This window comes from Capricornis sumatraensis, chromosome 5 (genome assembly GCF_032405125.1).
Source record: "Capricornis sumatraensis isolate serow.1 chromosome 5, serow.2, whole genome shotgun sequence".
Lineage (NCBI taxonomy): Eukaryota > Metazoa > Chordata > Mammalia > Artiodactyla > Bovidae > Capricornis > Capricornis sumatraensis.
In genome coordinates, this window is record NC_091073.1 from 95,642,215 (window position 1) to 95,665,691 (window position 23,477).

At 40.0% G+C, this 23,477-nt stretch overlaps 1 protein-coding gene and 1 non-coding gene across 3 annotated transcripts in view; both read right to left on the minus strand.

The window, feature by feature from the left end:
• GRM8 (glutamate metabotropic receptor 8) overlaps nt 1-23,477 on the minus strand; it is an 860,517-nt gene that overhangs the window by 260,627 nt on the left and 576,413 nt on the right. The gene's annotated exons all lie outside the window — the stretch shown is intronic.
• LOC138080492 (small nucleolar RNA SNORA17) lies at nt 3,569-3,682 on the minus strand. Its single transcript, XR_011144956.1, has one exon. It is a non-coding gene; the product is annotated as a small nucleolar RNA SNORA17 (small nucleolar RNA).

The following is a 23,477-nucleotide window of genomic DNA, read 5'->3' on the forward strand; positions in this document are numbered from 1 at the left end:
CCATGGAAGAGTTCCTTACCAACTTCTAATTTAGTTAAGGCTACTTTATCTGCATTATTCTTTCAGGAGTATATTCCTAAAAATGTCAAATCCTGCAGAAGTAAAATAGTCACTTTCCAAAAAGCAATCTTGTCAAACAGATGCAAGATCAGAAAATTCGTAGGTCATACTTCATGGGTGGATTCTTCTCACAGTCTAATGATTGGTTTATTTAACACCCTCATTAAATTATCGCAAAGAAGGCTATTCCTCTTCCCTTGCTCCACTACACAAACCCTCAACCTAGAAGAGTTGGCTGGAGAAGCAAATAAGTTAATAATTGCCTCAAACTTTACTAAAGTAATTAGATATGACACCTACCCTAAAGGTGCCATATCTAATTAAACTATTGTAATATTAATGCCTATATTATATGCCATTCCATTAGACTTCATATTATTGTCATTTGCATAATTTTTATTACATTAAAAGCTTTAATAAAAATCTTCATGCACAAATACTTTTCATTTCAGATTACTTGTTAGAGTAAAATTCTTGGAAGAAGTATTCCTGAATCAAAGGGTAAAAAGAGCATAACTGGGAAGTTATTTTCCAGAAAATTTTCTTTACCTTATAACCTATTTAATCTTTTGCCAACTATATACAAGAGTACTTTCATTTTTTTGCCCTATCGTCAACCCAAAATATTTTTCCTAAATCTATTTTATAAGTCAATAGGTGAAAAATAATGTCTCAAATTATGTTTAATCAATCACTTCTAAATCTTAATCATTTTTATAGCCAAGTGTAGTTACTTTTATGAATTGTTTGAATATCTTCTTTGTTGATTGATATTTTAGGATTTTGAGGGAGGTTGTTGGAATGTGTATAACCATTACAATATTCAATATATTAATGTTTTCTTTTATATTTGAAGCATATATTTCTCTCAGCTATTTTTTCTTAACTTTGTTCATAGTGTCTAAACTTTGTATTTAGTTAAATCTACTTTTATTTACCTATGTGATTTTTTTTTCCCCTCAGTTTCTTTGAGTTTAGAAAAATTTCTCCCCTTCTGTAGGTTGTTAGTTGCTCAGTTGTGTCTGAATCTTCGTGACCCCATGGACTGTAGCTGGCCAGGCACCTCTGTCCATGGACTTCTCCAGGCAAGAGTACTGGAGTGCGTAGACAGTCCCTTCTCCAAGGGGATCTTCCCAACCCAGGGATGGAACCTGGGTCTCCTATATTTCAGGAATATTCTTTATCATCTGAGATATGTACTGTCTACATTTTAACATAATTGATGTACGGTTGGCTTTAACTTATATGCAGAGTACATCATGAGAAACACTGGACTGGAAGAAGCACAAGCTGGAATCAAGATTGCCGGGAGAAATATCAATAACCTCAGATATGCAGATGACACCACCCTTATGGAAGAATGTGAAGAGCAACTAAAAAGCCTCTTGCTGAAAGTGAAAGAGGAGAGTGAAAAAGTTGGCTTAAAGCTCAACATTCAGAAAACTAAGATCATGGCATCTGGTCTCATCACTTCATGGAAATAGATGGGGAAACAGTAGAAACAGTGTCAGACTTTATTTTGGGGGGCTCCAAAATCACTGATGGTGACTGCAGCTGTGAAATTAAGACACTTACTCCTTGGAAGAAAAGTTATGACCAACCTAGATAGCATATTCAAAAGCAGAGACATTACTTTGTCAACAAAGGTCCATCTAGTCAAGGCTATGGTTTTTCCAGTGGTCATGTATGGATGTGAGAATTAGACTGTGAAGAAGGCTGAGCACCAAAGAATTGATGCTTTTGAACTGTGGTGTTGGAGAAAACCCTTGAGAGTTCCTTAGACTGCAAGGAGATCCAACCAGTCCATTCTGAAGGAGATCAGTCCTGGGTGTTCTTTGGAAGGAATGATGCTAAAGCTGAAGCTACAGTACTTTGGCCACCTCATGCGAAGAGTTGACTCACTGGAAAAGACTTTGATGCTGGGAGGGATTGGGGGCAGGAGGAGAAGGGGACAACCGAGGATGAGATAGCTGGATGTCATCATTGACTCGATGGACGTGAGTTTGAGTGAATTCTGGGAGTTGGTGATGGACAGGGAGGCCTGGCGTGCTGCAATTCATGGGGTCGCAAAGAGTTGGACACGACTGAGCGACTGAACTGACCTGAACTGAACTACACATAAGATCATGATCTGATCTCACAGATATTATACTGGTTCAGTTCAGTCGCTCAGTCATGTCCGACTCTTTGCGACCTCTTTGCGACTCTTTGCAGGGTGGAGTCATCTGCGTATCTGAGGTTATTATTGATATTTCTCCCAGCAATCTTGATTCCAGCATGTGCTTCATCCAGCCCAGTGTTTCTCATGATGTACTCTGCATATAAGTTAAATAAGTACGGTGACAATATACAACCTTGATATACTCCTTTTCCTATTTGGAACCAGTCTGTTGTTCCATGTCCAGTTCTAACTGTTACTTCCTGAACTGCATACAGATTTCTCAAGAGGCAGGTCAAGTGGTCTGGTATTCCCATCTCTTTCAGAATTTTCCACAGTTTGTTGTGATCTACACAAAGGCTTTGCATAATCAATAAAGGTTTATTATTTGAGGTAAACGTTAAACGAGTCTTTGCAAATAGGAAAAATGCATTTATATCCCTACTCATTTGTGATACCAATTTTTTTTCCCAGAAATTCAGTTCTAGTATATTCCAGGATCTACTTCTGCATAAGCCAGTCTAATCTTATTTTTAAAGTTGCCTACAGATTAAAAAAAATAGAACTTGCTTTTTAATTGTTATTGTTAAAATTAAACTGAAATTTGTTAATGAAATTAGCTAACAAAATTTTCCACCATTGACCAGATATTATAAAAAACATTGAGCTTATCGTGTTTAATGGTGCATTGATTTCCCCAAGCTGGATAGCTGTGAAATAGAGTGTAACCAATGATTTGAGTGTAACTGTGATTAAACTTTCCAATGTTGGAAGACACTTTTAATGGAAGCTATTATCTACATTTATAGCACTTTCATTTTTTACTTTAGCTGTTTCTTTCTCATTTTTTCCTCCTTTTTTGCAACTGATTTGCAAAGTATTCCATTAATTGCCTCATAACTGTCATATCTATGGAAAATTCTTAGCATGCCTTAAAGTGATCAAGAACGCTCTTGAGTGTTGAAATATACTGTCTTATTTTTAGATCTCTATGTCTCATCCAGGTTCTGCTTAGGCAAACTTAATTAGATTCAATGATGCTGCCATACATTTGCTATTAAATTACAATAATCAGGGTCAGTTGGACCCTTGAGATATGTTTGCCACTCTAGATTCCTTGCCTGGACTAGAAGTCCAGCAATTTCTGTCTAGCTCCAAAGCCAAAGGCATTTCATCTGGCCAGCAATTGTCTCTTGCATTGACAATGTCATGTATCTAGTGGTCTAAGCTTTAAAACGAGAAACAGAATTTGTGTGATTCTGAGACTGAACTCTAGCTTTTGTCTGCACCCCTGGTCTTGCTTCATGGATCTTCTATGAAAAAGTCATGATGTTCATTTGTTTGTTTTTCAATGTCTGGGTACAAACCAATCGTACTGCTCACCATTCTGAGCACTGAGTGTAGAAATAGACCCTCCAACATCACAGATGCAGCCGAACAGCTGCACCCGTGGTGCTGGTTAGTCTGGTGTCTGCAGGGCAGTGACCCCTCTTCCCACCCAGAAACAGTCGTGATTTTTAAGGAACTCTATTCCTACTAGGACTGTCCAGATTGGATTGGGTAAATTTTCCAGGAATTTATACTGTAGGCTAGGGAGGAGAGGGATTGAGGAGTCTGTATTCAAGAATAACAAATTCAGGCTTCCCAGTGGTCCAGGGGTTAAGAATCATCCTACTAACGAAGGGGACACAGGTTTGATACCTGCTCTGAGAAGATCCCACATGGTGCATGGCAACTAAGCCTGCCAGCCACAACTACTAAAGCTCACTTGCCTAGAGCTGCTATCTCCACAAGAGAAACCACTGCAAAGAGACGCCCATGAAGGGCAACAAAGAGTAGCCTCCCCCGCGCCCCCTGCCAGTTCCACGCTCTCTGCAGCTAGAGAAAGTCTGCAGGTAGCAATGAAGTCCCAGCACAGCTAAAACTAAATAAATAAATCTAAAAAAAAAAAAAAAAATTCCTAGGCAGATAAGACACATCCTTATCCATCCCAGTACATTTAGTAATATATGAAAATAGTTCTAAAGAAAATCTTGTTTTATTATAAATAAAATAAGAAAAATGATAGCCAGACTGATACCTTCTATTATTGGGAAAATATCTACATTGTGGGGCTCTTTTGGTGGCTCAGATGGTAAAGAATCTGCCTGCAATGTGGGAGACCCAAGTTCAATTCCTGGGTTGGGAAGATCCCCTGAAGAAGGGATTCAATATCCACTCCAGTATTCTTGCCTGGAGAATACCATGGACAGAGGAGCCTGGCGAGCTACAGTCCATGGGTTTGCCAAGGGTCAGGCACGACAGAGTAACTAATGATATGGAGCTTCCCTAGTGGCTCAATGGCAAAGAATCCGCCTGCAATGCAGGAAACACAGGAGATGTGGGCTCAGTTCCTGGGTTAAGAAGATCCCCTGGAGAAGGAAATGGCAACTCACTTCAATTCTCATCTGGAAAATCCTACAGGGTCACAAAGAGTGTGAGCACGCACATATGTACCTACTTTGTGCCGAGAACTCTTATCATGCACTAGAAGTAATGCATTAAAAGATATAGTCCCTGTCCCCAAGATCATGGCATGGCGAGCAGATGAGTAGGACGTAGTATAAGAGCTATGAGACCAAAGTGCTACATGATAGGGAGCAGTTGCCCAGCTTAGACTGTAAACGGCTGGGAGACTTCCTGGAGAAGGGGGCCTACAAACTGAATTTTTAAAGGAAGAGAATTTCAGGCAGATGAATCACACATTAGAAGGCTTAAGAAACAGCTAGCGCCAAGTCATGTCCGACTCTTGTGACCCGTGGACTGTAGCCTGCCAGGCTCCTCTGTTCATGGGATTTTGCAAGCCAGAATACGGGAGTGGGTTGCCATTTCCTTCTTCAGGGGATCTTTCCGACCCAGGAATCAAACCAACATTGCAGGCAGGTTCTTTACTAACTGAACTACACGGGAAGCCCTTAAGAATGCTTAAAGCTGTGAGGAAATAGCTCACTTATGGTCCCACAAGTATTCCAGCAAAGGTCTTAACTGGTAAGTGGCAGGAGATGGAAAAGGAGGGTTTAATAGGGCCATATGATTAAGGTTTCTGGCTCGCTAGGAATTCTGGATTCTATCCTAGGCTATGGGGAGGCACTAAAGGATTTTACATCATCAATGGAATGATCAGATGTACATTTAAGAACAATTTTTCTGGCTGCAGCCATGCAACTGGAGACGGGTAAGGGGACATACTGAAACAAAGAATAGAGGGTGATTATAGCAATTTAGCAAAGAAAAAATTCCTCCCACTTGTGCTGTTTAACACAAATGGAGGTGTTCTAACATTTTTTTACTGTTCTTTTAGGAGAGAAGAAACTTGAACATGTCGGTTGTTTGAGGTTAAAGAGGGCTGATGATGGAGGGACGGCTTTGGGAGCAGGAAGGCAGAGAAGCGCAGGGAGAGATGGGGCTGGAGGAAGGAGGGGAAGCTGGGGGCTGATGTAGCTGTCAGTAAAGGTCTTCAGAACTGAGCGAGTTTCCACTTAGGAACAAACGGTGTAGGAAAGAGCTTTAATTGTCTGGATAACACATCAGCACACCATCCCTCTGCAGATCATTTCTTTTATCTTTTGAAATGTTTATAACATTTCCTCACAACTTTCTGCATTTTCCCCATCCTTAAATTTAAAGGAATTAGTATGCCGTCTTTATCTCCCGTAATCCCCATTTCCTTTGAGCATCCATCAGCAGTTACTAATGTGAAGCTTCAACAAGAGAAGAAAAAAGAAGCATTAAAAACACTGTATGATGCAAATAACAGAAGTGGTGTGTAACTGCTGCTCACATCGTTTCAAAAACACTCTTCAATCTTCACGTGGAAATTATACCCAAGGCTGCCATGGCTGGATCCTCAAGTTCACCACAGTCTGCACCTTAGAGCAATTTCCACATAAAACAGTTCTTTTATTTTAGTAATAAAATATCTGCTCAAAAAGGTGAGAAATAATGCAAGCAAACGCAGTAAATGTTTGTTATTTGGAGAAGCAAGTTGTTCCTTGGTGCACTACTACTGTGGGAGCTAAGTTCCAGAGGAGGGTACTAATGGAATGGGTTGTGAAACTACTTATGAAACATGCTAAGTATCCAGGCTGTCCAGTTAAGGGGATCTCCAAGGCTGGAGCTTCTCTGGTCATCTTTAATTAAGTAATACTCTGGTGAAACTCTCACAATTAATCTATAGAGTTTCTTTTTTTCCTACAGTAAATGGAAGAGAAAATTTTTAAAGTATATGTAATGGCTTGCTCTTCGTCATAATTTTATTTAGAGGAGTATGTTATGAAGATGGAAATATAATAAAATTTTTTCTATTTTCTTCCATTGAAGGAAAACTAAACAAAAGAACATAAATCTGCATAAAAAAATTAACAAAAGGAGTGCTTTTTATAGTATTTTATCAATATTTACATTATATTAATATTATTTTTCAGTTGCATCCATGTCACCAAGTACTCCAGGCATATCAGGGTATATGTTACTCAATAAACATAAATATATACATAGTAATGCTTTTCTATCTCTGGGATCTGTTTGGGAAGGAAAAGTGTCATATATTGTTTTTCTATACCTGGAATGATTCAGACTTATCTGCCCAATAACACTTTATCCAGCTGATGCTTCCTACAACATTCAACCTTACCTGATCAGCTCTTTTTTTTTTTTATTAATTTATTAGGTATTGGCTACCATAAACTAATAGATTAAATAATGAAGGAATGAATTAACTGATCAGTGTGGGCAGATTCCATGAGCTACACATCTTTGTATATATAGAGTCCTTTGGACAGCAAGGAGATCAAAGCAGTCAATTCACACCAAGATGTCCTGATTTCTTAAATCCATATTGGAAGGACTGATGCTGAAGCTGAAGCTCCAATACTTTGCCTACCTGATGCGAAGAGCTGACTCATTAGAAAAGACCCTCTTGCTGGGAAAGATTGAAAGCAGAAGGGGACGACAGAGGATGAGATGGTTGGATGGCATTACTGACTCAACAGACATGAGTTTGAGCAAACTCCAGGAGATGGTGAAGGACAGGGAAGCCTGGCCTGCTGCAGTCCATGGGGTCACAAAGAGTTGGACATGACTGAGTGACTGAACAATATATCTTTGTGACCCCCAGTGGAGCCTACCATGGTACCAGGAATTTTAGCATGTCAAATAAATATTTACCAACTTATTAATTACACATATATTGCACATACTGGAATATGTTTATATTTACTTTGAGGAATTCTTCCTAAATTGTAATCATAGCTTCTGAGAAGAAAAGCAAATATTTCCAGCAACTTGATCCTGAAAATTTTCAGAGGGACTTTTTCTCTAAAGGAAATAAACTTTCTCTTGAATGTGGTGAAAGAAGCCAGCAGATGATTTCTGAATGTCTGGTAACTCTCCTCAAGGTTTAGCAATCACCTAAACCTGAGGGACTTTTATCTTATCTTAACCGTGCACCTGACTGCCAAGTAGAGCTAATCACTTAAGTTCCAGTGAATTAATGGGTTCATCTGTAAAACACAACTGTCATCAAAGGACTTCAGAAGGAAAGACTAATGGTAGAGTGACCCAAGTGACGGCAGATTTTAAAATTCAACAATGCTATCAAAACTCAGGGCAAAACCATTTTCCATACTGTCCCTCAATTTTAACTTTTGCTTTTATGAGGATTTAATTCAATAAAAATAAACTTATAAGGGCTCTGTTATGTTGTTTTGTATCCGCTGGATTGATGTCAAATGTAAATCCCCTTGCTTTCAAAAATTTAAAATGGAAAGCACTTGGAAAATTCATGATATTTTCATTAGATGCCCAAGGACTCTGGATTTCAATGGACAAAACACACCCCCTGTAACTTTGTTAAGATTTTTAAATAGAAAACCAATTCATACATTATCACCTTCTTCCTTTTCTATTTCCTTTCATTTGTCTTTAATATTTTGAATTTTACTTTTATGTTTCTGCATCTTTGTGTTTTTTCACCCCTGAAGCAGCTGGAAGATTTTTTCAGACTCCAGGGTGGCATTTTCAGTGTCTAACAAGGTTCTCCCTTCCATGTGTATCAAACAATCACTTTTAGGCTCCAGATAAAGAGTCAGAGTGCCCCAGAAGTGCCCTAAGCTCAGTGGGGGCTTGCTTGCCTGAGCTGGTTGTGTCTTTCTAGCTGCAATGCATATTTTGGGGGACAATGATAAATACTGGCTCAAAGGAGAGTGATGAAAAGTATTTCTCAGACACATAAGATCAGGGTCTATTGAAAATCTGCTATTTTTTTCCAGGCACTGTGACATCTGTTCAGGGTCATTAAGCATCGCTGCACAAGGGGATAGAGGACATTAACTGAACTGGTGTTGGGTCCACAATGAAACAGAAAAACATTGGAACCAACCACACACTATTCAGGTAGTTCATGATGCTGCTGCTGCTAAGTCGCTTCAGTCGTGTCCAACTCTGTGTGACCCCATAGACGGCGGCCCACTAGGCTTCACTGTCCCTGGGATTCTCCAGGCAAGAACACTGGAGTGGGTTGCCATTTCCTTCTCCAGTGCATGAAAGTGAAAAGTGAAAGTGAAGTCGCTCAGTCATGCCTGACTCTTAGCGACCCCATGGACCGCAGCCTTCCAGGCTCTTCCTTCCATGGGATTTTAGTTCATAGGGTCCTTTTATTCACCCACTTGACCTTACATATTGGTGTAATATGTAGGAGGCTGGTATAGAGTAGAGAGAAAACCTGTAATTCCACAATTTCACGATTACTAATGAACCTAAAATGCTGTTTCATGTAGAGTGTCTGAAAGAAATCATATAGGACTTTAAGGAAATCAGAAATGCAAGAATTCACAGAAAATAAAGCTGAAGATTGTAACAGAATTGAATACCTCATTCCTCTACTTTCTAGCAATTAATGATTGATTTTTAAGAAAACCTATTTCTGCAAGAATGCCATGTATTCTTTTACATAAATCTCACTCTTAAGAATTTCATAGCAAGTTCTCACTCGCTAGCTCATTTAATTCTCTTCATAACCCTATAATTAAAAAGTTATCATAATCTGCATTTTAGAGTTTAAAAAGTTGAGAGGAATAAATTACGTAATTTGATAAGGCTGGTAATGGGGCCTCTAGAACTCCAGGCTCATTTGAGTGAACACTGCCCAAGGACATTCTCCTATCATTTGACAAAATAAAAATGTCTATTTATATTTAAGTTGCATTCGGCCAAAAGAAAAAAAATGCAGATATGTAAGCTCTCAGATGCCGAAAAAGCAGCCCAACAAAATTTAATTTTTTGACCAGTCATAAAACAATGGAGAGAACAATGGCTCCTTTTTCTCCAGAGATTTTAAGCACTTATGGTCTTAACTCAAAACTGCATCATGACCTAAGGACAGTAAATTTGCTTCTGTTTGATATTTCCCACATTATCCCACTACTTGATTCCTCTCTCTCTCCATCCCTCTTTCCCTCTCTTCCCTCCCTCCTTTCCTTCTTTTAATAAACCTGTATCTATAACTAGTAATTATCAAGCACTTGCAAAACACTGGGCAGTTTCCTAGGCTCTTCCTTGCAAACGTTTTAAAGTGCAATATGAGAAACAGGAAGCAATGAAATGAGTCAGCTATTTTAGGAATCAGTTTAGTCACAGTTGCTCCCAGCTGCAGGCCCAGAGTGTTGGGTTGGGGTGTCTTGAATTGCAACCACATGCAACTCAGACCTGTAGGAGCAGAGCAGCCTGTCAGTTCACACTGTGGGCCCATTTATAGCACTTATCTTTGTTAATACCACTGATTATAAATGTAATAGGTACTTAGCAATTCTCATGCCAAATCTGGAAGGGACCTCAAGATACTTCTAGTCTTCTGGTTCTCCAATCTAACCATGTACCAGAGGCACTGGTGGTTTTGATAAGGAATGGATTCTTGCACTCCACCAAAGAAATCAATATTTCCAGGAAGGAAGTTTTTTAAATTTTTAAATTTTTATTTAATCTGCATTTCTAGCAAACTCTCCCAGGGACTGTTGAGTAGCCTGTTTCAAATGATACTGGAAAACCTTAGACTATAATCTTGCTTTTGAGTTTTATTATTACAAGATCTTGAATTGAGTTCAAACTATCAGGTTTTATGAGAAATGCATCTACTCAGTCTTGGAAATGCCACCAGAAGTATAAAATGCCTTCATAGTCCACTTAACTGACAGAAGCAGACAGAGTAACAAAGTATGCCAGGGTAGAGACATCTGGGCCCCTCTGAGGCAACCTAAGAAATGAGTCTGTCAGAGGACAGTGAGCATTAGATGTAGGTTGGGGCTTCCCTGGTGGTTCAGTGGTTAAGAATCCACCTTGAAATGCAGGGGACACTGGTTCAGTCCCTGGGCTGGGAAGATCCCACATGCGGCTGAGCAGCTAAGCCCCTGTACCACAACTTCTGATGCCCAAGTGCCTAGAGTCTGTGCTCTACAACAAGAGAACTCACCACAATGAGAAACCCAAACACTGCAACTAGGCAGTAGCTCACTTTCTCTGCAACTAGAGAAAACCTGTGCATAGCAACAAAAACCCAGCACAGCCATAAGTAAATAAATAAACATAATTTTAAAAAGTAAGTAGGTTGACTCTATCCCCTGGTTTGTTTTGGCAAGCCCATTTCTCATGCCCTGCTCACAGCGACACTGGTACTCCCTGAAGCCAGCAGCTGGGACCATGGTTTCCTGACTCCCCCACTTCCTGATAAGGCAGTGCTGATGGACCGACTCTGAATAGTGTTCTTTGGTTCTTCAAGTCACTCTTGAAGGTTCAACCTGGAGCTCTTACCAAGTCTTTCCAAAAAAAAGTATAAGCACTCATTTATCATGTTAAATTCCCTCTGGCTCTAAATAGTGTGGTTTCTCTTGTCTGTTGAAGAACAGTAAGTGATAAAGACCTGAAGAATAAAAGACAGGTGACAAATCAGGAAAAGAGAATTCTCGGCGGAGAGAACAGCAAGTACAAAGGGTAGTGAGGCTGAAAAAGGGCTTGACAGGTTCAGCGAACAGAAAAGTGTTTGGGTCTGGAGCAAACAGGTGGAAATGGGAAGGATGAGATACAGTAGGAGATAGATCAGATCTATGCCAGTGATATCAAGTTCAGGTTTTTGTCCAAGTACATTGGAAAGCCAAATCAGAGTTTCAATCAGGCACATCTAGTTTTAAGAACTTACTCTGGATGCCATATAGATGAAGAAAGCAGGAAGACAAGTCATGGGGCTGTTTCAGTAGCAGTGGTGATGATAGTACTAGCAGCAGCAGTCGGGAGGGAGAGGTAGAATTAAAGGTGAAACCTCAGTTTTTAGCTGAATCCAGAGATAGATGTGGTACAATTCACTGAAATGGGAACACTTGGGATAGAATGTGTGTTTGAGGCATCAAGAATTTATTTGCACAACTTGATTTGAGATGCTAACTGGACATCCAAGGGTCCATATCAAGGAGAGGTTGTAAATAATAGTCTATACAAGAACAGCTTTCCATCTGGAGACTCTCATCTGAACCAGCTCAATTTTTTTTTTTTTTTTTACTACAGGAGTCAGGAAAATACTCTCTGAGCACAGCACATTCAAGCACCTATGTCTTATATTGGCTATTATCAAAGACCCATCTATTAACCTTACTACCATGGCCTCTATATTTTCCCTGAAATTCATGAACACCTCCTCAGGCCCAGTAAGATCTAGACCTCTCCTGCCTACCTACCCTCAACAAAAGATTAAATTGGGCACTGTAGTCATTTACAAGCCTTTTACTGTGTGTTTTCTTCATACCTGAGATAGTAACCTCCTGTCTTCTCAGCTTGCTCTAATAACTGCCTGGAGAAGCCAACTTTCTCTTTATAAATACGGTCACAACATCCCTAGATGTGACGTTCCTTACGATGCCAATCTCCTTGTTGGTATGTAGATTTGCCCATCCCATATACACATTTGATCATCAACATCATTGTGGTGGTGGATGAAAATAGAGCCTATATATACACACATATATATATTTCTATATATATGTATTTCAACTTATAAATTTCAATATACATATATTTCAATATATAATATATATTGAAAGAGATTTATAAGGATTTGAATTGGCTCATGCAATTATGAGCCAACAATTATGGAGGTCAACAAGTCCCAAGTCAGCAAGCTTGAGACCCAGGACAGCCAATGGTGTAGTTCCAGTTCAAAGACTGTCAGGCTTAAGACACAGAAAGTGAAGTCGCTCAGTCATGTCTGACTCTTTGCGACCCATGGACTGTAGCCCATCAAGCTCCTCCAGCCATGGGATTCTCCAGGCAAGAATACTGGAGTGGGTTGCCATTTCCTTCTCCAGGGGATCTTCCCGACCCAGGGATCGAACCCAGGTCTCCCACATTGCAGGCAGATGCTTTAACCTCTGCGCCACAGGAAGAGACAATATTTCAGCTCATGCCTGAAGGCAAGTAAAAGCCAAAGTCCCAGTTCACAGGCCGTCAGGCAGGAGGAATCTTCTCTTACTCATGGGAAGGTGAGGTCTTCAACTGATTAGATATGGGTCATCCACTCTAGGGAAGGCAATCTGCTTTACCCAATCTATCAGTTTAAAGGTAAGTCTGAAAATAGAAATACCAAGAATAATGTTTGGTTAAATATCAGGCCTCCTTGTGTGACCCAGTAAAGTTAACACATAAAACTGATCATCACAGTAGGTCAACATTCTCTCAGGATACAAAATCTTTTGTCTTTTTCAATCTCCGCACTAAAGAAAACAGTGAACATGAATACTAACTGACAGAGAGGGTATAAACCACTCTGTCTGATTGTAAAGTGTTATTAAGTGCATTTTCTTCACATCCTTATTTCCAAAGACTTGTTATTCACTATGCTTCATCCATACCCAGTATCTGCCATATTAACTGAAAAACTAGATAAATCACTCATTAACACCTTAGTCCTTGTTATCTCGTCACCACCTTGCAGTCCTATTACCAGCAGTCTTTCTTCATAACACTCCATTTCTATGCAATTACTCTATAAATCTTCCCAAAACATTACTACCATTACATTATAGACAAGAACTGAGAATGTCTCACCAGAGCAGTAAAGGTGGATTAACTTTCAACTGTCACTCCTATTGGTAAGCTATGGTGATTATTATATATTAGACACTAAAAATAAATAAATAAAAGTTAAAGTCCTTATGTTCACTTTTAGAATTTAGAAGAGAAGTCAGAATTATAAGCAAAATGGAAACAAGAAGAGTATTCTAGTGGCACATGGGCTTTGCATTAGACCCCAACTGTGACTACCATCAGCTGTGTATATCAGGAGAAGTGGAGTTCCAGTGAATATAACATCTTAGTGGCCTTTCTTTCCTTCATCAACCATTTATTTAGAATCTTCTGTGCTCTAGTCTGGGGCATCCCTGATAGTTTGGCTGGTAAAGAATCCACCTGCAATGTGGGAAACCTGGGTTCGATCCATGGGTTGGAAAGATTCCCTGGAAGAGGGCATGGCAATCCACTCCAGTATTCTTGCCTGGAGAATCTCCATGGACAGAGGAGCCTGGTGGGCTACAGTCCATGGGGTCACAAAGAGTTGGACATGACTGAGTGACTAAGCACAGCACAGCACAGCGTGCTCTAGGATTAGTGTTTCATAACATTAAAGGTGTAGCCCCTGACCTTATGGAACTCAGAGACTGGCAAAAGTAATTCAATAATGACAGTATCCACTTATGGAAGGCTAAGGAAACATTTTAATTGAGTCATTGGAATTTAATAAATGTATCTATTTTTCCTATATAAAAGGCTAGCCTGATTTCTTTTTCAAAACAATATTTTTTCTTTCCAGGAGTCTTAGACTCCTGACTTTTCAGTCTAATTGACCTAATTTAAAAATCATGTTGGCAGCAGCATTTTCCATAACTATCTGGAGTTGTAAAGCAGTTAGCCAGAGAAGTGTATTTGACAGCTAAGTTATTTCTCTACAGAAATGCACTGAAATTTAGAAAGAGATCAGTTAGGCTTATAATAGTTACTGTTTTTCTATAATACTTTTAACTCCCCTGCAGCATCTGTTTATGTCATTTTCCAGGAGCCCCAAAGTGAGCGCTGCTAGAAAGTATGACTTCATGATGTGTCCTTCCCACTAGAGCAATAACCCCTTCCTATATGCCAAAGAATTGATGCTTTCGAACTGTGGTGTTGGAGAAGACTCTTGAGAGTCCCTTGGCCTGAAAGGAGATCCAACCAGTCCATTATGAAGGAGATCAGCCCTGGGATTTCTTTGGAAAGAATGATGCGAAAGCTGAAACTCCAGTACTTTGGCCACCTCATGCGAAGAGTTGTCTCATTGGAAAAGATTCTGATGCTGGGAGGGATTGTGGGAAGGACAAGAGGGGACGGCTGAGGATGAGATGGCTGGATGGCATCACGGACTCAATGGACGTGAGTCTGAGTGAACTCTGGGAGATGGGATGGACAGGGAGGCCCGGCGTGCTGCGACTCATGGGATCGCAAAGAGTCGCACACGACTGAGCGACTGAAATGAACTGAGCTGAACTGATATGCCCTTCTGGCACGTGAGTTCTCAGCTCCCTCTAGTCACCCATTCTCCTCTGTCCAAAGCTTCTAAGGCATTTTCTAGACCATCTATGCCTATGAAGTTTCAAGAGCCAAGAAACTTCATCCTCCCTGAGGGTGTTTTAAAGGATCACTCTACTCTCACATGACTTCCTAGGTGGCACTAGTGGTAAAGACCCACCTACTAATGCAGTATATGTAAGATATGCGAGTTCCATCCCCAGGCCGTGAACATCCCCTGGAGGAGGAAATGGCAACCCACTTCAGTATTCTTCCCTAGAGAATCCCATGGACAAAGGAGCCTGGCAGGCTACAGTCCATAGGGTCGCAAAGAGTCAGACACGATTGAAGTGACTTAGCATGCACTACTTTCACATAGCTTCTCAGGTGGCTCAGTAGTAAAAAATCCACCTGCCAATGCAGGAGACCTCGATTCGATTCCTGAGTTGGGAAGATCCCCTGGAGAAGGAAAAGACAACCCACCAAGTATTTTTGCCTGAGAAATCCCATGCACAGGGGAGCCTGGTGGGCTACAGTCCATGGGGTCACAAAATAATTGGACACGACTTAGTGACTAAACAACAACTATTCTCATGTATAGACAGAATATTTGAGAACATCTGTGAGACTATGGAGAAGGAAATGGCAACCCACTCCGGTATTCTTGCCTGGAGAATCCCACGGACGGGGGAGCCTGGAGGGCTGCCATCTATGGGGTCGCACAGAGTCGGACATGACTGAAGCAACTTAGCAGCAGCAGTAGCAGTGAGGCAAAGCCTTTGACTGTGTAGATCACAATAAACTGTGGAAAATTCTGAAAGAGATGGGAATACCAGACCACCTGACCTGCCTCTTGAGAAATCTGTATACAGGTCAGAAAACAACTGTTAATACTGGATGTGGAACAACAGACTGGTTCCAAATAGGAAAAGGAGGACATCAAGGCTAATGTTGCAACCCTGTTTATGTAACTTTTATGCAGAGTACATCATGAGAAACCCTGGGCTGGATGAAGCACAAGCTGGAATCAAGATTGCCGGGAGAAATATCATTAATCTTAGATATGCAGATGACACCACCCTTATGGCAGAAAGTGAAGAAGAACTAAAGAGCCTCTTGATGAAAGTGAAAGAGGAGAGTGAAAATGTTGGCTTAAAGCTCAACATTCAGAAAATGAAGATCATGGCATCTGGTCACATCACTCCATGGGAGATAGATGGGGAAACAGTGGAAACAGTGACAGACTTATTTTTGGGGGCTCCAAAATCACTGCAGATGGTGACTGCAGCCATGAAATTAAAAGATGCTTACTCATTGGAAGGAGAGTTATGACCAACCTAGACAGCATATTAAGAAGCAGAGACATTAATTTGCCATCAAAGGTCTGTCTAGTCATGGCTATTGTTTTCCAGTGGTCATGTATGGATGTGAGAGTTGGACTATAAAGAAAGCTGAGTGCTGAAGAGTTGATGTTTTTGAACTGTGGTGTTGGGGAAGACTCTTGAGAGTCCTTTGGACTGCAAGGAGATCCAACTAGTCCATCCTAAAGGAGATCAGTCCTGGGTGTTCACTGGAAGGACTGATAATGAACCTGAAACTCTTAATACTTTGGCCACCTGATACAAAGAACTGACTCATTGGAAAAGACCCCAATGCTAGGAAAGATTGAAGGCAGGAGGAGAAGGGGACGACAGAGGATGAGAGGTTGAATGGCATCACTGACTCAATGGACATGACTTTGAATAAACTCTGGGGTTTGGTGATGGACAGGGAGGCCTGGCATACTGCAGTCCATGGGGTCACAAAGAGTCGGACCCTACTGAGCAACTGAACTGAACTGAACTGTGTGCAGAAAATAAAGTATCAGCGAATAGGGAGAGAATAAAGAAAGGGAAACAATTGAGAAAGGAAAGCATGAGAGAGGAGAGGAAGGATCATGAACATGAGAGCAGAGGTTATTCTCAAAACCTTGGCCAGAGGGCTCCTCTTCCATCAGTGAAGAGCAGCAATAAACATGTCAAGGGAGCAGGAAGAAGATAAGAGTTTCTTTAAAATTTTTATGAGGTGGAGGAAAGTAACTGCACAAGACCCTAGAGAGTCTAAACATTTTCCTTAAGAAAGTAGAGACTGAGATCATTCACTTGGGAAGTGCAGCCGATTATGAAAAAGACGTAAGGACACTTCCATGAGAAATACGTTTTGGCGTCCATAAAGTTAATAATCATGGTGAGAGCTCCAGTGAAAGTTGTTGGCACAAGTGCACAGTAATGTAGTCCCAAGAATCCTTTAGCTTTCAGCCTGTTCTGGACAGGGAAGAAGCTGAAGGCATGAACAACAGAGCTGATTCTGGAGGCAAATAATTCTAGGGACTGGAAATGGAAAAAAATCAGTGTGACTAACTGGCAAGTCCAGGCTTGGGAGGCTGAGGTTATGGATAAGCAGGAGCCTGCAGAACCTGCATGCACCATGAGTGTGGGCCATCCTGGGACATGAGTGGCAGGGGTAACAGAGTTCAGTAGACACAACACCATTGTCCTCCTTTAGGCTGGGAGAGCAGGTCACACTTGTCTGAGACCCACAGCTGTGGACAGCTTTTCCCAAAAAGAGACAATTAAGAAAAATAAAGCAGGTCAATAACCCTGCTTTCTCTACATGCAAATTTTCTCTACATATGTTTCAAGATAGCTTTTATTTCCACTTCAAAGACAGTGATAATGAATATCTGAAAATACGTTACCCCATATTACAGATTACCCATTTACATGTATGTAAAAAATAAAATTCACAAGAGTATTTAATCAAAATAATAATAGACCGTAAGTCACCAGTTCTTTTTGTTAAAATCTGAATAATTTTATGCAAATATCTATTTACTTAGAAATCATGCTGAGAACTGGAGAAGGAAATGGCAACCCACTGCAGTATTTCTGCCTGGAGAATCCCGTGGACAGAGGATCCTGGCAGGCTACAGTCCATGGGGTTGCAAACAGTCAGACACAACTGAGAGAGTAAACAGCAGCAGCATGCTGAGAACAACAATTTATGATTATCTAAAAACTATTTTCTCACATCTAGAGATAACTCTTTCACAAGTCCATAACTGAATGGACCCCTTAATTTGAACAGTGATGCCTTGCAGAATTTCAATAAGTTATTTCTATTTTCCCATTTTTCTGGACAGAAAGGCTAAAGCCTGCTCCATATCGGGAGGGTAAAAAAGTGCATTTTCCAGGGATCATGTGTGTTTATATCTGACTATTTCAGAATCAGGCTCTGGAACAGGAGAAAAGATTTGATTCACAGAGGTTTGGGAATTTCGTTCAGAAATTCCACACTCTGGCAGGAGTCAGGTAGAAGAATTTGCATTGATTAGCTCTGCCCCTGTGCTAAAGAGTTTCTTTGCTGGTCAGGGTAGAGTTTACATTGACTACTTTGCAAGGGCATCGCGGGCAGTGAGAGTCAGAGTTAGATATAACCAGATGCTAGTTTATTTTTTGTTTTGTTTTTAAACTTTTTATTTTGTATTAGAGTATACTTGATTAACAACGTTGTGACAGTTTCAAGTGAATAGAGAGGAGACTCAGCCATACATATACATGTATCCATTCTTGCCCAAACTCCCCTCCCATCCAGGCTGCCATATAACATTAAGCAGAGTTGCCTGTGCTAGACAGTAGGTCTTTGTTGGTTAACTTTGGATTCTCCATTTGCTTTTCATTTCCAGTCTTTACAATTGTTTGTCACTAAAACCAGCTCTTTAGTACATGATTTCTACCTCTTCTTTGTCCAGAATAGGCTGAGAGCTACAGGATTCTGGTGACTATACCATTAGACATTTGTGCCACCAACTTTGCTTTGGGCTCTCACATAGTAATTAACTTTTTATAGATGCTCAAGACATTTCTCATGGAGGTGGCCTTAAGTCAATTTCACATCAGCTGCACTTTGCAACCAAATGATCTCACTCCCTACTTCTTTAAGGAAAATGTTTAACCCTCTAGGGTCATCTTACTTTTTTCTATCTCAAAATTAATGTATAATCAATATTGTATGCTGTGAGAAAATATAAAACCTGGCTTTTGGAGTCAAACAGATACGAGTCCAATTCCTAGATGAGCCACTTAAAAGGTAGAAGGTTTTAGGAAAGTTATTTAACCTCTGTGAACCTCAGATCTTTTTTTTTTTACCCATAACGTGAGTGATATGTACTTTACAAAGTTACTGTGATGAAGAAATCAATAAATGAGATAATATATTTGAGCTTTTGCCTAATTCTTGGCACACAGTCAATAAATAGTCACAGTAGGCATTACTCATTTTTAACTTATTGAGTCCTTGCCATATAGAGGCAGAATTTGAAAGTAATTCTTTTAATATAAAATAAATATGGATTTTATTTTCTAAACTTTATTAAGTGGTCAAAGTTGAAATGTTTATTCAATAAAGTATTCATCAGTATGAATGGTTTTAAGCACATAGGAATTCTTCTGCAATCAAGTACTGGTAACTTGGGAGGCATAGTTCAGGTAAGGTACTAAAAAGAACCATAAAGAATGTTGTAAATGATTTTGTCAAGCCTTCAGTTCGTTCCCATGAAATTACACCATTGTAGTCTGTGACAGTCACCGTGTGTGAAAGATGACAATACAGGGCCTTGGAGCCACTGAGAGAACTTACAGAGGTGTATTACTGGGAAAGCCTTGTGATAGTTCAAGTTTACCCAGGCTGCAAGCCACAGTCATACTCAGCTGGGCAATCTTTCTCTGGGAAAAAATGCCACACAATTCACCAGGCCTCCAGGGAGCTAAGAAATTACAAATAGAGACTTGAGGAGTGGGTGGATTTTTTTTTCCTTCAAAGCAGCAGCTGTTAGGATAAAAGGCAATCTTGAGTCTTTAAAAAGGAAATCAAGAAATACAAGGTGTTTACTGACTTCTATAGCAAGTTCTATTTTTTCTCTTCCTTGCCTTCTTCTAAATTCCAATGTGACCGTTTTTAAAGCAACATTCATAATTTTGCGTGCTCAGTCGTGTCTGACTCTTTTGCAACCCTAATTTTTACATCTTCTTAATAGATAACACCCCTAGAAAAGGAGTGGATAAACCTACCTTTTCTTTTCTTGTCCTCTTTCCTTCTTCCCCATTCTCTCTTTTCTTTCCTCCCTTCTTTCCTTCTCTCTCTTCTTTTCCATCCTTCTTTTCATCCATTTAGCTCACTTGATCCTCAAAAGTTATCTCTGAAATAAGTAGCTGGATAGTAGAGCTATTGTCCTTCTTAACCACAGATTAATTCCTGCCAAGGGCACTATGTGTGACTATAACAAAAGCAAAAATTGATTTTTAAACCAAAATGGTCATGGTATGATTATTTAAAAGGGATGACATAGAAAGAATAACTAAATGATTTTAAGACCTCCAATCACTTTTAAACATAAGATTTTACAATGTTTTATCATATACTGATAAAACATAAAACTGTGGATGGTTATAATATAAATGAGAAAAAAACATATCCCTGCCTTATGTAAAACTGAATTTAACATAATGTAGTAATACTGCCTTAACCAAACATATTTCTTTACTTTTACAAATGAAGAGAAAGAATATATTCACTGGATAGGGGTAGGATTTTCTCATCCCTAAGAAAAGTTTGGGAGACGCAGAGCTTACAAATAGCTTTTTGGTAAACTGCTTTGTGAGTGTTTGTTTTGCTGCCTTCCTTTACTCTTCCTCTCTAGCAAACACAGGGATTAAAGATCAGTGTGATGGTCATTCTACTGTCATCAAAACATAAGATGTTTTCTGCTCTCTTGAGCTGCCATTTCATCAGGACTAACAGCTTGACCTTATACCCCAATGGTATATAGGATATACCTGCCTTTAAAATGTGAGAACCAAATTTTATCTGCAGTGATTTTTCATTTTATCCTTTGATCTGTCACTATTTCTCTACAATGTCAAAAGCCTCAACTTGGCTTGAATGGTGATCAAACTCAGAGGCACACAATTTTGAGTCTGATCCCAAATCTACACAATCAAAAATCTTTTCAAATCTCATCCAAACCTTGCACTTTGCCTTAGGATAGTAAAGTGCAGCCATCAGTAAAGCACTGCTTTCTCCTTCAAGCTTTTAAAATGAATATAATAAAGTTATAAAGAAATAAAACAGATTTTTGTACCAATTTTACAATAATAAATGTATCTAAAGAAACATGTGCCTTTGTGACCCCTTGGAAGTTTAGACACTTCCTTTGTGCCGTGGTCATTGGGATTTCTCTTTGGAATTGACTTCAAAGAGTTTCTTAGCTTCATCAAAAACTCAACATCATCAACTCACTTTCACAATCATTCAATTGCTTAATATATTTTCTTCCTCTCATTCCTTTTTTCTCTGTCTCACTTTACTTGGACTTGTCCTGTCATGTACTCCTGTCTGAATGTTGATTCACTTTCATTAGAGACAAATGCTGTGAGCAACCCTTCATTAATTTGTACTGTCAAATATTTCTTCTCTTTTGCCCTCTACCCCATTCTTTCCAGAGCCTCCCTATTGGCTCAGAGATAAGGAATCTGCCTGCAATGCAGGAGATATATGAGATGCAGGTTCAATCCTTGGGTCAGGAAGATCCCCTGGAGGAGCAAACAGCAGCCCACTCCAGCGTGGGCTACAGTCCAAAGGATCACAAAGAGTGGGACACAACTGAAGGACTGAGCTCGCCATTCCTTACAGTGTTTAAAAAGCAAATATCAGTCATGGAGCTTTTATTTTCTAGTCCTAATCCTTACTTCATTTTGTAGATCTTACTGTTATGATTTCTTTGTTGTTTGCTTTTTTGAGGAACGGACTGTCTGTGTGTGTACCAAGTTGCTTCAGTCGTGCCTGACTCTTTGTGACCCCATGGACTATAGCCTGCAGGGCTCCTCTGTCCATGGGACTGTGCAGGCAACAATACTGGAATGGGTTGTCTTGCCCTTTTCTAGGGGATCTTCCCAATCTAGGGACTGAACTCATGTCTCTTATGTCTCCTGCACTGGCAGGTGGGTTCTTTACCACTAGCACCACCTGGGCAGCCCAAGAAATGGGCTAGGCCCAAACTTTATAATCACAGATTTGACAGACTGAATGGCACCCATGGCCCCTTTAGGAGAAGCACCTTCGGATGGAGATAGCTAATTGATCCTTGTGAATCTGACAACATTATACCTCTGACTGGGCCATCAGAGAGCACTGGACCATCAAATCTGCACTTGAAATATTTCCTTCACTTTGCTCCTGAGCATCAGACTTATTTATTTTGTTTGCAACCGGGCCTCTGCCTGAATGCCCTCGAGGAATTCAATTCAACACATCCAAAAATAAATTTTCTCTCTACAGACCTGCTCTTCCTCTTATATTTTAATTATTATACTTCCATTACCTAAAAAAAATGAGCCATTTTAGATCATATTTCCTTTCTCTTTCCTTTAGCCAAGCCTTACCGATCTGTCCCCTGCGTTGTTCTCGAGCACGCCCCAGGCTCCGTCTCTACGGCCACTGCTCTCGCCATCACTCACTGTTGGTGCTGTTTGTCACAGCATTCTAGATTTCCCTACGTCTAGGCTTATCTCTCCCCGATTACTCATCCGTAGAGCTATGAGGATGATCTGTTTAAGTGACAAACTATCCTTGTCACTCTGAAGTCTAAAGTCTTTGTTGATTCTTACGGTCTTCGAGATAATTTTCAAAGTCTTTGACACTGCTTTTCTTTAGCTAACGATACTTTTTCTCACTAAATCAACCAAGCTCGACTAATAATGCATCCATGACACTATCTTCTCTCTTTTTGTCCTCAGTCTATTTTGAACAGTATTATCATAATACTTTGTGATTTGTCTCTCACAGCATCATTACTTTTTGTTTTGAACATTATATATTTGTTCTCCCAAGTGGAGTTTACAATCTTTAGGAATAGAGCTATCACCCAACTTTTGGTACAGTGCTTGTGGTGGGCAGAATAGTGTCCTCTTCCCAAAGATGTCCATGTGCTAATCCCCAGAAACTGTGTATCTATTATGTCACATGGCAAAGGTCAGTTCGAGAAGCAGATGAAAATTGGGGCATGGGAATATTTACATACAAAGGGAAGCTGGGAAATACAGTCTAGCATGTGCCCATGAAATACACTGAAGGACAGTTAGTAGTCCCTAACACAGCCTCTTAGCATGAAGGAACAGGTTAAAGACTGGGATTGATGGGGGAGATAAGGGTGTAAGGAAATTAGAAGGAGAGAGGAATTTCTAAAATTACTTTTAGGAAGAATCATCTCTGACATCTATCTGAAGATCCCTGGAGCATTTAGGGCCTGAACTTCCTTCTTTTCCAGCAAAATCTCTAGTAATCTAAATGCATGAAGAGTCAAGTCTTCTTTTCACAAGGATGTGGAGACTGAAATTGGATAAGGTATGGATGAGTAAGTTTAGGTCAGGCAGCCCATCTTACAGGCCCTCCTTTGGGAGCATTTGCCCCCTTTTTAAAAGAACTGATTGCCTGTGTCCTTAGAAAGAGGTAGGAACTAAAAGTTAGTGCTAAAGACCCTCCTTTCCCTGCACTCTTATCTAGGGCTAGATTAGTGACAGATGAAAGCAGATCTTACGCTGTTGGTGGT